Below are 14,608 nucleotides of genomic sequence, written 5' to 3'. Positions count from 1 at the left end.
GCTCACAAGTGAACATCAGCAGATGGTGGAGATAGCGACAGCAGAGGAGAGTACTCATCGGAGCGTGCAGGATTCTCCTAGCTCTGCACAGCTGCATGTGGACCCTGTGCCTCTTGGGCCATCCAGAAAGAGAGTGGTGCTGGAACTTCAGCAACAAGTGCAGGAGTCATAGAAACATAGAAACATAGAAGATAGGAGCAGGAGTAGGCCATTCGGCCCTTCGAGCCTGCTCCGCCATTCAATGAGATCATGGCTGATCATCCAATTTCAGTACCCTGTCCCTGCCTTCTCCCCATATCCCTTGATCCCTTTAGCCTCAAGAAATATATCTAACTCTTTCTTGAATATATTTAATGAACTGGCCTCCACCGCCCTCTGTGGCAGAGAATTCCACAGGTTCACCACTCTCTGGGTGAAGAAATTCCTCCTCATTTCAGTCCTAAATGGCTTACCCCTTATCCTTAGACTATGACCCCTGGTTCTGGACTCCCCGGCCATCAGAAACATTCTTCCTGTATCTAGTCTGTCCAGACCTGACAGAATTTTATAGGTTTCGATGAGATCCCCTCTCAATTTTCTAAACTCCAGTGAGTATAAGCCCAATCGACACAATCTCTCCTCATACGTCATTCCTGCCATCCCAGGTATCAGCCTGGTGAATCTTCGCTGCACTCCCTCCATGGCAAGAACGTCCTTCCTCAGGTAAGGTGACCAAAACTGCACACAATGCTCAAGGTGCGGTCTCACCAAGGCCCTGTACAACTGTAGCAAGACATCCTTGTTCCTGTACTTGAACCCTCTTGCTACGAAGGCCAACATACCATTTGCCTTCTTAACCGCCTGCTGCACCTGCATGCTTACCTTCAGCGACTGGTGCACAAGAACACCCAGGTCTCTTTGCACTTCCCCTTCTCTCAATCTATTGCCATTCAAATCATAATCTGCCTTCCTGTTTTTGCCACCAAAGTGGATAACCTCACATTTATCCACATTATAGTGCATTTGCCATGTTTCTGCCCAATCACCCAACCTGTCCAAATCGTACTGGAGTTTCACGACATCCTCCTCACAGCTTACCCTCCCACCCAGCTTTGTGTCATCTGCAAATTTGGAGATATTACATCCAATTCCCTCGTCCAGATCATTAATATATATTGTGAACAGCTGGGGTCCTAGGACCGATCCTTGCGGTACCCCACTAGTCACTGCCTGCCACTCGGAAAACGACCCGTTTATTCCAACTCTTTGCTTTCTGTCCGCCAACCAGTTCTCTATCCAAGTCACTACCTTGCCCCCAATCCCATGTGCCTTAATTTTGCACGCTAATCTCTTATGTGGGACCTTATCGAAAGCCTTCTGAAATTCCAAATACACCACTTCCACTGGTTCTCCCTTATCTATTTTACCAGTTACATCCTCAAAAAATTCCAGTAGATTAGTCAAGCATGATTTACTTCTGTATATCCATGTAGACTTTGTCCGATCCTGTCACTGCTTTCCAAGTGCTCTGCTATTACATCTTTTATAATAGACTCTTGTAGGAACGGAGGTTCCTATCTGAATAAGGTATTCGACTCGATGAATCAAATCAACAGCTTTTAATGAACAACGAAGTTAACAGGGAAACTACAGGAGAAACGGTACACAGGTCTATACAGCTTGCTGGGCACTCGACGACTACTGGAAGATTCTGGAAGCTGACTTCATGACGTCATCGCGTTCTTCGCGCCACTGGTGGTCACGTGATTGGCGTCATGACGTCATCACGTGGAGTGCAGAAAACACAATACCGTACAGTTTAAAGGTGCAGTCCGCGGTTGCACTACACTGTAGTTAAAGGGATTATTACCAATTGTTCTGAGACCCTTGGTGGCTCCACCACAGGCACCCCCCCAGAATCCACTTTAACGGACATTGTCAACTGAGTAGGAGGCTTAGTGATCCTGGCCGAACGGCGACGAAATTCAGGCAGCGGAAACGGGGCATTAGTGGAAGGACCAGTGCCGGATTGCGGCAGAAGCGGCGTCTCGGGCGAGGCAGAAACGGTAGTCAGAGGTGCAGGCGCGTCAGATGCTGAATCGGGCTGTTCGACGGTGGGCTGGTGCACGGCTGGTCTGGCGGCTAACAGCGGTCGGCCGTGGCGAGGCGGTTGGGCAACCACGACAGGCTCACTCCGATCCAGGTAGGCTGGTTTGAGCCGGTCGATAGAGACGGTATCAGACTTTCCACCGACTTCGACTGTGAAAAACTTTTCCCCTGGTGCGATGACACGAAAAGGTCCGGTATACGGTGGCTTGAGTGGGTCTCTGTGACCGTCCTGTCGAATAAAGACATAGTCCGAACTCATGAGCTCTGCCGGGACGTGAGGCCTCTGCAGGTCATGGTGCGAGGTTGGGATGGGCAGGAAATTCCTAGCCGCCTCCTGATGAAGTAGGAGCTGTTGAGCTGCAGACCATGGTTCGGTGTGTGGAGGGAGAAAGTCACCTGGTACTCTGAGTGTCTGGCCATAAACCAGCTCAGCCGATGAAGACTGAAGATCCTCCTTTGGTGCTGTCCGGAGGCCTAGCATCACCCATGGAAGCCTGTCCACCCAGTTGGGTCCCCTCAAGCTGGCACGGAGGGACGCTTTGAGAGACCGATGGAACCTTTCGCACAGGCCATTCGCCTGCGGATGGTACGCGGTGGTACGGTGCAGCTTGGTTCCCAGGCCTTGTGCCACTGCGTTCCACAGCTCTGATGTGAATTGCGGACCGCGGTCCGAGGAGATGTCCGATGGCACCCTGAACCGAGCCACCCACGACGAAAGGAATGCCCTGGCGATGTCTGCTGCGGTGGTAGCGGCCAAGGGAATCGCCTCTGCCCACCTGGTGGTCCGGTCTACCACCATCAGGAGGTGTGTGAATCCCCGCGACCCGGGAAGGGGACCTACTAAATCCACGTGAACGTGGTCGAAACGGCGCTCAGGCACCGGGAAGTTGGCCACCGGAGCCTTGACGTGACGGTTGACTTTGGATTTTTGGCAATCGACGCAATTGTTTGTCCAGTCCCGGACGTCCAAATGCATGCCTTTCCAAACAAATTTGCGGGACAGTAGCCGTTGAGAAGCCCGCATCCCCGGGTGGGATAACCCGTGGATTGCCTGGAATACCTTCTTGCGCCATTCGACCGGCACAATGGGCCGGGGCACTCCCATGGATGTGTCGCACAAGAGCGTGGTTCCTGCTGCTTGAAACGGCACGTCTGCAACCTGCCAACTGGAAGGCGTGGTCCAAAACGCTTGTACCTCTGGGTCTGCCAGTTGATCCTCTGCCAGTCCGACGAAATCGATGCCCAGGTGGACTGCCTGGACTGGAACCCGGGAAAGGCAATCTGCCACGAGATTACCCTTGCCTGACACGTGCCGCAAATCCGTTGTGAATTCGGATATAAATGTGAGGTGGCGCTGCTACCGAGCTGACCAAGGTTCTGCCGTTTTGGCCATGGCGAAGGTGAGCGGCTAGTGGTCCACGAATGCAGTGAACGGACGGCCTTCTAGCAGGAAACGGAAATGCCGGATGGCCAAAAACAGGGCTAGCAACTCTCTGTCAAAAGTGCTATACTTTCGCTCATTCTTGCGCAGTTGGCGGCTGAAAAAGGCTAACGGCTGCCAACCTCCGTCGACCCACTGCTCTTGAACCGCTCCGATGGCGTAGTCGGAGGCGTCCGTAGTGAGGGCAACAGTCGCGCCCGGGACTGGGTGTGCTAGCATAGTTGCATCCGCCAACGCCGCCTTGGTATCGCGGAATGCCTGGTCCATTTGCGGTGTCCAAGTGAGAACATCCTTGCCCGACTTCCCTTTTAGTGCTTCGTACAGAGGTTGCATTAACCGGGCCGCCTTGGGGACAAAACGATGATAAAAATTTACCATCCCCAAGAACTCTTGTAGGGGTTTGACCATGTGAGGCCGCGGGAATGCGGTAACTGCCTCTACCTTGGTGGCTAGTGGGACGGCGCCTTCTGGGGTAATCCTGTGTCCCAGGAAATCAATGCTGGATACTCCAAATGTGCATTTAGCCGGATTGACAATAAGGCTGTGTTGGCTGAGTTGGGCGAAAAGTGTACGTAAATGGGCCATGTGAGCTGTCGTATCCTTGCTGGCTATTAGGATGTCGTCCAAATATACAAAAATGAAGGGCAGGTCCCGTAAGACAGAGTCCATCAACCGCTGGAATGCTTGCGTTGCGTTTTTTAGACCAAATGGCATGAGGAGGAACTCGAAAAGGCCGAACGGAGTGATGACTGCCGTTTTGGGGACGTCTGGAGGGTGCACTGGAACTTGATGATATCCACGAACGAGATCCACTTTAGAAAATACAGATGTGCCGAAAAATCTTGGATGTGGGGAATAGGATACCTGTCCGGTGTCGTGGCATCATTTAAGCGTCTGTAATCCCCGCACGGTCGCCATCCACCACCTGGTTTGGGTACTATATGCAGTGGGGAGGACCAAGGGCTGTCCGAACGCCGGATGATCCTGAGTCACTCCATGGTCTGGAACTCAGCCTTTGTGGCTGCCAGCTTGCCGGCTTCTAATCGCCGCACCCGAGCGTAAACGGGTGCTCCGGTCATGGAGATATGGTGCTCCACCCCGTGCCGTATGCTTGCAGCCAAAAAAGTAGGCCTGGTGAGCTCCGGGAATTCGCCGAGCAGGCGCGTAAACCCGTCTTGTGATGGAATCGCACAGGTCACCGACCAGGACATGGCGGTGCTGCGGTGGCAGGGCACTGCGTGTAAAGTGGACGCATTAATGAGGCAGCAGTGTTGGACATCGACCAGCAGACCGTTTGCACAGAAAAAATCAGCACCCAGGATGGCCTGTGAGACCTTAGCTGTAATGAAGTCGCAGACAAAACGCTGACTGGCGAAGGTTAAGTTTACCGTCCGTTTCCCGAACGTACGCATGGCAGCGCCATTTACTGCCACGAGGGAAGGCCCCTGGCCGCCGGATAGTAGGTCCAGCTTTGAAGCAGGGAGGATGCTGCACTGGGAACCAGTGTTGCACAGGAATCATCAGCCCGTAACGGAATCCGTAACGTAAATGAGTTTGCCTGCTGAGCCCGCCACCATAGCTAACTTGCTGTGCTTTCTAGACCTTGTCGTCCGTCCGGTAGGACGCGGGTTTGTTGGAGTTTTTTTTTTTTTCTTGAGGGAAACTGCAAGGAGGCCGGCAGCATCGAGCTTTGGCGCCAAAACGGGCATGGTACGCGCACCATCCTGCTGGGGGAGGGCTGGGCTTCGCTCGCGTGGGGGAAAAGCGCCTCGTGGCTGCACAACATTGCTGAGTAACAGTAAATATCTTGTCTGCCTCTGCAGCGAGTTCAGCACCGTCTGTGATGGCAGTGTTGGCCAAGGCCGCCTGAACCGGTTCGGGTAGTTGGCAGAGGAAAAGCTCACAGAATAAAAAGCATTGGGGTTCCGCGCCCAACAGCGTGATCATTTGACTCATCAGCTCTGACGGTTTTGAGTCCCCAAGGCCGGGCATGGAAATAAGCTTGCGTGCCCGCTCTGACTTATTAAGATCAAATACCTGTAGCAAACGGGCTTTAAGCGCTTCGTACTTGCCCTCCTCCGGTGGGCTTCCAAGGATGCTGATGACCCGCGAGGCCGTGGCACTGTCGAGAGCGGCAACCACGTAATAATAACGGGTCGCATCCGCTGTGACCTCCCGGAGAGCGAACTGTGCTTCTGCCTGGAAAAACCATGCTGCTGGCTGCTCTTCCCAGAACTGCGGCAGTTTAAGGGCGACGGCGTTCATGTTCATCCTTGACGAACGTTGTCCGACGAGATCGGGGTCACCAATGTAGGAACGGAGGTTCCTATCTGAATAAGGTATTCGACTCGATGAATCAAATCAACAGGTTTTAATGAACAACGAAGTTAACAGGGAAACTACAGGAGAAACGGTACACAGGTCGATACAGCTTGCTGGGCACTCGACGACCACCGGAAGGTTCTGGAAGCTGACGTCATGATGTCATCGCGTTCTTCGCACCACTGGTGGTCACGTGATCGGCGTCATGACGTCATCACGTGCAGTGCAGGAAAACACAATACCGTACAGTTTAAAGGTGCGGTCCGCGGTTGCACTACACTGTAGTTAAAGGGATTATTACCAATTGTTCTGAGACCCTTGGTGGCTCCGCCACACTCTAGCATTTTCACCACTACCGATGTCAGGCTTACCGGTCTATAATTCCCCGCTTTTTCTCTACCACCTTTTTTGAATAGTGGGGTAACATTAGCTACCCTCCAATCCATGGGTACCATTCCAGAGTCTATCGAGTTCTGGAAGATGACCAGTAATGCATCTACTATCTCTAGGGCCACTTCCTTAAGTACCCTGGGATGGAGACCATCAGGCCCTGGGGATTTATCGGCCTTCAGTCCCATCAATTTTCCTAACACCATTTCCCTACAAATACTGATTTCTTTCAGTTCCTGCCTTTCATCAGACCCTATGTTCCCCGGCATCTCTGGGAGGTTATTTGTGTCCTCCTTTGTGAAGACAGAACCAAAGTATATATTTAGTTGGTCTGCCATTTCCTTGTTTCCCATTATAAATTCCCCTGATTCTGACTGTAAGGGACCTACGCTTGACTTCACCAATCCTTTTCTCTTCACATATCTATAAAAGCTTTTACAGTCAGTTTTTATGTTCCCATTTAGCTTACTCTCATATTCTATTTTCCCTTTCTTAATTAATCCCTTTGTCCTCCTTTGTTGACTCCTAAACTGCTCCCAATCCTCAAGATTATTGCTCTGACAGGTTTTGCATCCACGGTAACTGCGAGTGTGCTGAGCATGGAGGAGTCCATCTCAAACTTAAGCAATGCAATGGTGGAGGCAATGGCGCATGAATGTGCCACCATGGAGAGGGTGGCCACCTCCTTGGAGGACATAAGTCGCCAGACTCAACAGAGCTTGGAGACTCTTCTAAATCGATGGTCTGCTATGGAGGATAGAGGGGCATCTATTGAGGAGAGACACCAGAGGTACATGGACGCCCCCGTAATGAGGACAGTCATTACAGAGACAGGTCCTCATGGCCCCACTGATGTGCAGCAAGGTGCTCGCCAGCTACTTGCTGGCAGTGAATTGCGGGCGACCCATGAGAGGGATGTTGGTGGTCGACAACAAGGAGGCGTGGGCTCGTCTCCAAGCGCTCACACTCCCATGCCACTGCGGAGCCCTCGGTCAGAGCCCCAGATTTCTCACCCAACATAGATGTCCGTCTCAGCCCCTGCACAGCTGCAGGAGGAGCAGACTGTTGCCGAGCCCACCCAGGCTCGCAAACCCAGAGGACGCCCGCCAAAGGTGTCGAAGCAGGAGTAGCATGAAAGTGAGCAAGGTGCCTCCACATCTGCTGAAGCCACAGGGGAAGCACTATTTGAAGCCCACATAAGAGGAAGACAAAGCACCTATAGTCACAAGGGTGGTCACTTGGGTGTTTTAATGTAATACATCTTTAATATAATCATCGCCATTTCAATGTCAATAAAGAAATGCGATGACAAACATTCAAAGTGTTGACCTATGTGTGCCCAGAAATGGAAGTGTCACAGTGAGGTGCCAGGGTGGCTGTAATGATGGTGGTGAGAGTGATAGGAGCCCACAGTTTATTGTACAGATGGTGTATGGTGTGTTAATAAGGTGGCAGCCACATGTGTTTACTTCATAAAGTTAAGCGAATCTGGCATGAATTAATGCATCCCTTGCATCACGGGCAGCAATGTGCTCGCGTGCTGGTAGAACTGGTGGATCCGCCTCCGCAAGGTCCTCCTCCTCTGAGGAGGAGGCTGTGCGCTGAGCACTTGTTTCTCAGGCAGCGGTAAGCCACGGTGCTGTGCGATGTTGTGCAGTGCACAGTCAACCTCAATGATTCTGGAGACCCTGTCTGGTGAGTATTGTAGGGCTCTGTTGTGTCTGTGTATAATAAGATACAGACTGCAGGAGAACCGGTACAACAGGTGTTTACTCAGCGTGGCTCACAGTGGAACTGATCTGTACAGATTACTACTCAGTGCTATATACAGGTGTGGTCACTGCCGGTACTGCAGTATACATGAGCTGTAAAAGATAGTTCCCCTCTTAAAGGTATATACATTACAATTCCTCCCCTTTTAGATTAACAGTACCATAACACTCATTTAACAATTAAATATCAAACTAATTACAATTAACACTTTTAACATGCAACATTAGCTGAAAGTAGTCTATTTATATATTCAGTCTTTGGGGAGGCTTCCTGATCCTTTCTGGATAGCGCCTTTCCTGAGTGTCTTGCTCTTGCTGCGGAGGCGATTCTGGCCCCCTGTCGTCGGTTGGTTCATCAGCTTCTGATGCTACTGTTTCTGGGGTAGATGCGACCTGTACGTCGGGTTCATCATCAGGTATGTATGGGTGAGGTATGGTGTTGACTTATTCCTGTGACTCTAGGATCTGGTCAGCATGGCATCTCACGATGCTCTCCCCAACGTCCACTGTGTACATTAGTGGGCCCTGCCGTGTGCATATCGTTCCTGGCTGCCATTTTTCTGTTCGGTAGTTGCGGGCCAAGACTGGTTGCCCTACATTGAAGCTCCTTGTTGGCTTCTCATGGATGTGCTGGAATTGCTTACTCTCAACATCTCTTTGTACGTTTGGTCTGAGCAAATCCAGGCGAGATCTTAACCTTCGGTTAAAGAACATCATGGCTGGGGCCTGGTTGGTGACTGCATGTGTCGCATTCCGGTAGGCGAACAGGAAATTGTCCACCTTGTGCTGCAGCGGAATGTTGTCATTGTACATAGCCTTTATTGCCTTCTTAAAGGTTTGTACGAACCCCTCAGCCAATCCATTTGTGGCTGGATGATATGGGGCGGATGTGTAATGCCTTACCCTATTCTTTTTCAAGATCCGGAAATCTTCGGACACAAACTGTGGTCCGTTGTCGGAGCAAATCTGCTCTGGCAAGCCATTCCTGGCAAAAATGGTCCGTAGGACTGCAATAGTTTTCTCCGTGGTGGTGGAGGACATTTTGATGACCTCAGGCCATTTCGAGTGTGCATCCACAGCTATTAAAAACATTGAGTCCATGAATGGACCAGCAAAATCAATATGCACCCGTTGCCATGGAGATGAGGGCCACTCCCATGGGTGCAGAGGGGCCTGTGGTGGTGCATTTTGGATTTTCTGGCAGCCTGAGCAGCTCTTGGTCAGGTCCTCGATTTGTTTATCGATTCCCGGCCACCACACATAAGCCCTGGCTAGGCTTTTCATTTTTACCCCTCCCAGATGACCCTCATGAAGCTCATTGAGCACTCTATCCCTTAACTTGCGTGGAATTACCACTCGGGATCCACACATCAAGGTCCCCTGGCACACTGACAGCTGTTCTCTCCTTGTCGAGATTGCTGGCAACAGTGAGTCGCCATGTGCTGGCCATCCCTTCACCGTCAAATCATATACCCGAGACAGTGTCGGGTCATTTCGGGTTTCCTTTTCGACACAAGCGTTAGTTACTGGTAGGTATTCAACTATAGTCGAATGGAATATTTCGACAGGATCCACTGCTGGTGCTTCCTCCGCAGTAGGCAGTGGCAGGCGTGATAGCCCATCAGCATTTCCATGCTGTTTCGTGCCCTTATATTCAATCTCATAGTGGTGCGCCCCTAGAAAAAGTGACCATCTTTGTAGTCGTTGCGCAGTCATCACCGGAACGCCCTTCTTTGGATTAAAAATGGAGACAAGAGGCTGGTGATCAGTCAGCAAGGTGAATTCCTGCCCGTGCAGATAGTGATTGAACTTTTTCACTCACCACACTAGGCTGAGGAGCTCCCTGTCAATCTGGGCATAGTTACGCTCGGCTGAGGTTAGTGATTGTGACGCAAAAGCTATTGGCCTCTCTGAGCCGTCCGAGAATTTGTGCGACAGCACCACTCCAATGCCGTAGGGTGACGCATCACATGCCAACCGAATTGGTAATGCTTGGTTGTAATAGGCCAATACCTCTTTCGATGTGATTAGTGTTTTGCTCTTCTGGAAAGCTCGTCTACATTCGTCACTCCACTTCCATGGCACCCCAGTTTGCAGTAGGGTGTTCAGTGGGTGTAGTATTGTAGACAAATTTGGCAAGAACTTATGGTAGTAGTTTACCAGCCCGAGGAACGACCTCAGTTGTGACACATTTTCCGGTGCTGGAGCCTTGACTACTGCCTCAATCTTCTCTGGGGACTTATGTAACCCCTCTTTATCGATAACGTGGCCACAATACGAGATCTGTTTTCTAAAAAACTCGCATTTGGAGCGGTTAGCTCGGCGCCCATATTCCTGCAATCTAGTGAGCACCTGCTCCAGGTTGGCAAGGTGATCACGTTCATTTTCGCCCATGACCAGGATGTCGTCCAAATAACACTGGGTCCCTGGGATCCCTTGCAGGACTTGTTCCATTGCCCTCTGCCAAATAGCCGGAGCTGATGCTACCCCGAATACCAGCCGGTTGTATTGGTAGAGACCTTTATGGGTGTTGATTGTGAGGTATTTTATTGATGCTTCTTCTACCTCCATTTGCAGATACGCCTGGGCCAGATCAATCTTAGTGAAGCGTTTCCCTCCAGAGAGCGAGGCGAAAATATCTTCAATCCGCGGAAGTGGATATTGTACGGTGTGAAGGACCGGGTTCACTTACTTTAAAGTCCCCACAGATGCGAACCTTCCTTGGTTCCCCAGGCGTGCTGCTCAACGACTTTTTCATCACAGGGACGATGGGTGTAGCCCACTCGCTCCAGTCTACCTTGGACAGTACACCTGAACGTTCCAGACTCTCCAGCTCTGCTTCGACGGCTGGGCGGATCGCATAAGGTACCGGTCTGGCCTTAAAAAATTTTGGACTTGCGTTTTCTTCAATTTTAATCATTGCTGTCATGCCTTTTAGTGTTCTGAGTCCTTGCTGGAACACTTCTTTTGCATCAGTTAGGATCTTTGACAGTCGCCCAGGTGTGACATCGTCATCCTTTTTGTCAGCCACAGTCAGTGACTGTATGGAATGCCAATCCAGTTGTATTTTCCGGATCCATTCACGTCCCAGTAATGGTGGTCCTCCATCTTGCAATACATACAGGTCTAGTTTAGGTGTTTCCTTACCGTTATATATAACGGTCACCCTTATTTTTCCTTTGGGGTAGATTTTATTGCCCCGTGTACGTCTTCAAAATAATTTTTGTGTCTCTCAAGGGTATGTGTGGGAATAGCCACTCGTAGTCCCGTCGGTTTATGGCTGTTAGGGCTGATCCTGTGTCCAATTCCATCTTTACCTGGACTCCTGCTATCTTGAGAGTGACCCAAATGGTTCGGTGATCCTCCGTTGTGATCACATTATGTAGTTTCAAACAACTCAGTTCCCTACTTTCGGAGTCATTATCACTCTTTTGTTCATCTGAACTATTCTCCGTCATCTTATGTACCTTCTGGTACTTTGCTTTGGTAGGTTTCTTATTGCTGGTTTTCTTTCCCGACCTGCAGACTCGTGCTATGTGTCCTACTTTTCCACACTGCCTGTACACTGAGGCCTAGAAATTGAGTTTTGGCTTAGCCAGGGCTTTAGCGCCGGAAGTTAGTGCCGGCGCTAAGTCCCCCTGCGCGCGCCAAAAATTCAGCAGGGCCGCGCCCAAACGGCTGCCGGCGCTACTGAACGGTCTTTGCGGCGGTAAATCGGCGCTAACTGCCGTTTCGCGCCGCAATTCCGGCGCTGCGGCACCCGATGCGGTGCGGCAGGCTCGGGAAGTGCAGGCCTCCTCCTTCCCTTAAGGAGGAGCTGCCTGCACCCGATCGCGGCCCGCGAAAATCTTTTAAAAAATGAGCCCGGCACCTCAGACAAGTGCCGGGCTTGCTTCTGTTCCGGGGGGGGGTGGGGGGAAGTCCGGGGAGGGAGCTGCGGCCAGGCGGCCGGCGGGAAAGCGGCCGGCCGCCGCGGGGCCTTTAATGCGCCGGCGCAAAGACTCGTAAGACTCTGTTGCCAGAGTCTTAGTTGCGGCTGTCACGGGCGAGGCGGCCGCAACTGAATTTCGGCGCTGGGGCCCGTCGGCATGGCAACCGGGACGCTGCGCACACCGATGACGTCATTGGTGCCGGCGCAGCGCTACCGGTCTACCGCGGCGTAAGGGCCCCAGGCAATTTTGGCGCCGGCGCCAAATGCAGCGCTAGGCCCTCTAGCGCCGCAAAATCGGCGCTAAGGGCACTCAATTTCTAGGCCTGAGTCTTTGAACCAGCAATCATTCTGGTCATGTGTTGTTCTGCCGCAGCGATAGCACTTCTCTGTTCCATATGACATTTCGTTTGTGCCATATTCTTGCGGTCTCGGTTGTATCTTTGCAGCGCCCCGTGCTGCTGCTTCATATGATACCGCAATGCTGAAAGCCTTTTTCAGCGTAAGGTCCTTTTCAGATAAAAGCCGTTTCTGGGTTCCTTCACTTTGAAGCCCACACACAAACTTGTCCCTTAAGGTATCTGCCAGTCCCGCTCCAAAGTGGCAGTGTTTCGATAGTTTGCGCAGTTCTGTTAAATAATCAGCATTGCTTTCATCCTTATGCTGGTTCCGTTTGTGAAACTGGAATCTTTCTGCTATCAGCAGCGGTGTGGGGTTTAAATGTCCCTGTAGTATCGTTACTATGTCTTCAAAAATCTTTTCCATTGGCTTCGTTGGGGTTACTAGATTTCGTAATAAACCATACGTCTTTGCACCCATTAAATTTAACAATACCGACGCTTTCTTGTCATCTGACACCTCATTTGCCTTGCAGTACACCTCGATTCATTCGACATATGTAGTCCAATCTTCGACTTCATTGTCAAATGCGGTGATACTGCCACTCTTTGGCATTTTGGGTGTGGTTTAAAATGGCATCTCCCAATGGCTTAAAATGGCATCTCCCGCGCTTTCCTTCCTCCCCCGCTGCTGCCAACGCCACTCCCGGCGGTTCTCGTGGCAATGGCAATGCCCTGTAGGTTTCGCGCGCTTCTCCTGCGCTGCTGCCAACGCTGCTCTCGGCGGTCATCGTGGCAATGGCGGCGCCTCGCGGGTTTCTGCGCATCTCTCTCTCCCTCTCTCCGACGCTGCTCGGCCCCTGAACACCGGCTGCGCCCTGTGTGCTCTGCCTTCTCTCTCTCTCCCCCGTCTACGCTGCTCGGCCCTTTGCTGTGCTGCTCGATCTGGCTCTAGCCTGCCGCTGTCCACGAAGGGTCTGCGCACTACGTGTTGCCAGCCCGTTTCGCTGGACCACCTCGACTGGAAAGCCAAGCCTGGCTCTCGACAGCCTCCCCCGCAATTCTCGAGTCTCTGCTGGATGACTGGGCAGTTGCCCATGGTCGGCGCCCGAGTCTCTGGCCTTGACCTCCAATCCACTGATCTCCAGGAACGAATCCCCGGGAGGTGATGCAGAGTTGCAGGTAGGTTCGAACTTGCCTTGTTGCCAATGTTGTGTCTGTGTATAATAAGACACAGACTGCAGGAGAAACGGTACAACAGGTGTTTACTCAACGTGGCTCACAGTAGAACTGATCTGTACAGATTACTACTCAGTGCTATATACAGGTGTGGTCACTGCCGGTACTGCAGTATACATGAGCTGTAAAAGATAGTTCCCCTCTTAAAGGTATATACATTACAGGCTCCACCTGATCTGTTGAGGCATCTGCATCGCATTTTGAGCAAGCCGATGGTTTGTTTGATGATGGCTCTGGTGGAAATGTGGCTGGCATTGTAGCACTCCTCAGCTTCGTTTGATGGCCTCCTCAACAGCATCATGAGCCACATCTTCAGTGGATAGCCCTGTAACTGGTAGAATAGATAAGGGAGAACCAGTGGTTGTGTTGTATTTGGACTTTCAGAAAGCTTTCGATAAGGTCCCACATAAGAGATTAGCGTGTAAAGTTAAGGCACATGGGATTGGGGCAAGGTATTGACTTGGATAGAGAACTGGTTAGCAGACAGGAATCAAAGAGTTGGAATAAACGGGTCTTTTTCCAAGTGGCAGGCAGTGACTAGTGGGGTACCGCAGGGATCGGTCCTAGGACCCCAGCTATTCACAATATATATTAATGATCTAGACGAGGGAACTAGATGTAATATCTCCAAGTTTGCATTCGACACAAAGCTGGGTGGGCGTGTGTGCTGTGAGGAGGATGCCAAGAAATTCCAGTATGATTTGGACAGGTTGGGTGATTGGGCAGATGCATGGCAGATGCAGTATAATGTGGATAAATGCGAGGTTATCCACTTTGGTGGCAAAAACAGGAAGGCAGATTATTATCTGAATGGCAATAGTTTGGGAAAGGGGGAAGTGCAACGAGACCTGGGTGTCCTTGTACACCAGTCGCTGAAGGTAAGCATGCAAGTGCAGCAGGCAGTTAAGAAGGCAAATTGTACGTTGGCCTTCGTAGCGAAAGGTTTCGAGTACAGGAACAAGGATGTCTCGCTGCAGTTGTACAGGGCCTTGGTGAGACCACACCTTGAGTATTGTGTGCAGTTTTGGTCACCTTATCTGAGGAAGGATGTTCTTGCCATGGAGGGAGTGTAGCGAAGATTCACCAGACT

The sequence above is a fragment of the Somniosus microcephalus genome, chromosome 3 (assembly GCF_052327205.1).
Source record: "Somniosus microcephalus isolate GS21.2 chromosome 3, FLI_Smic_1.0, whole genome shotgun sequence".
Classification (NCBI taxonomy): domain Eukaryota; kingdom Metazoa; phylum Chordata; class Chondrichthyes; order Squaliformes; family Somniosidae; genus Somniosus; species Somniosus microcephalus.
Note: the sequence above shows the minus strand (reverse complement) of the source record.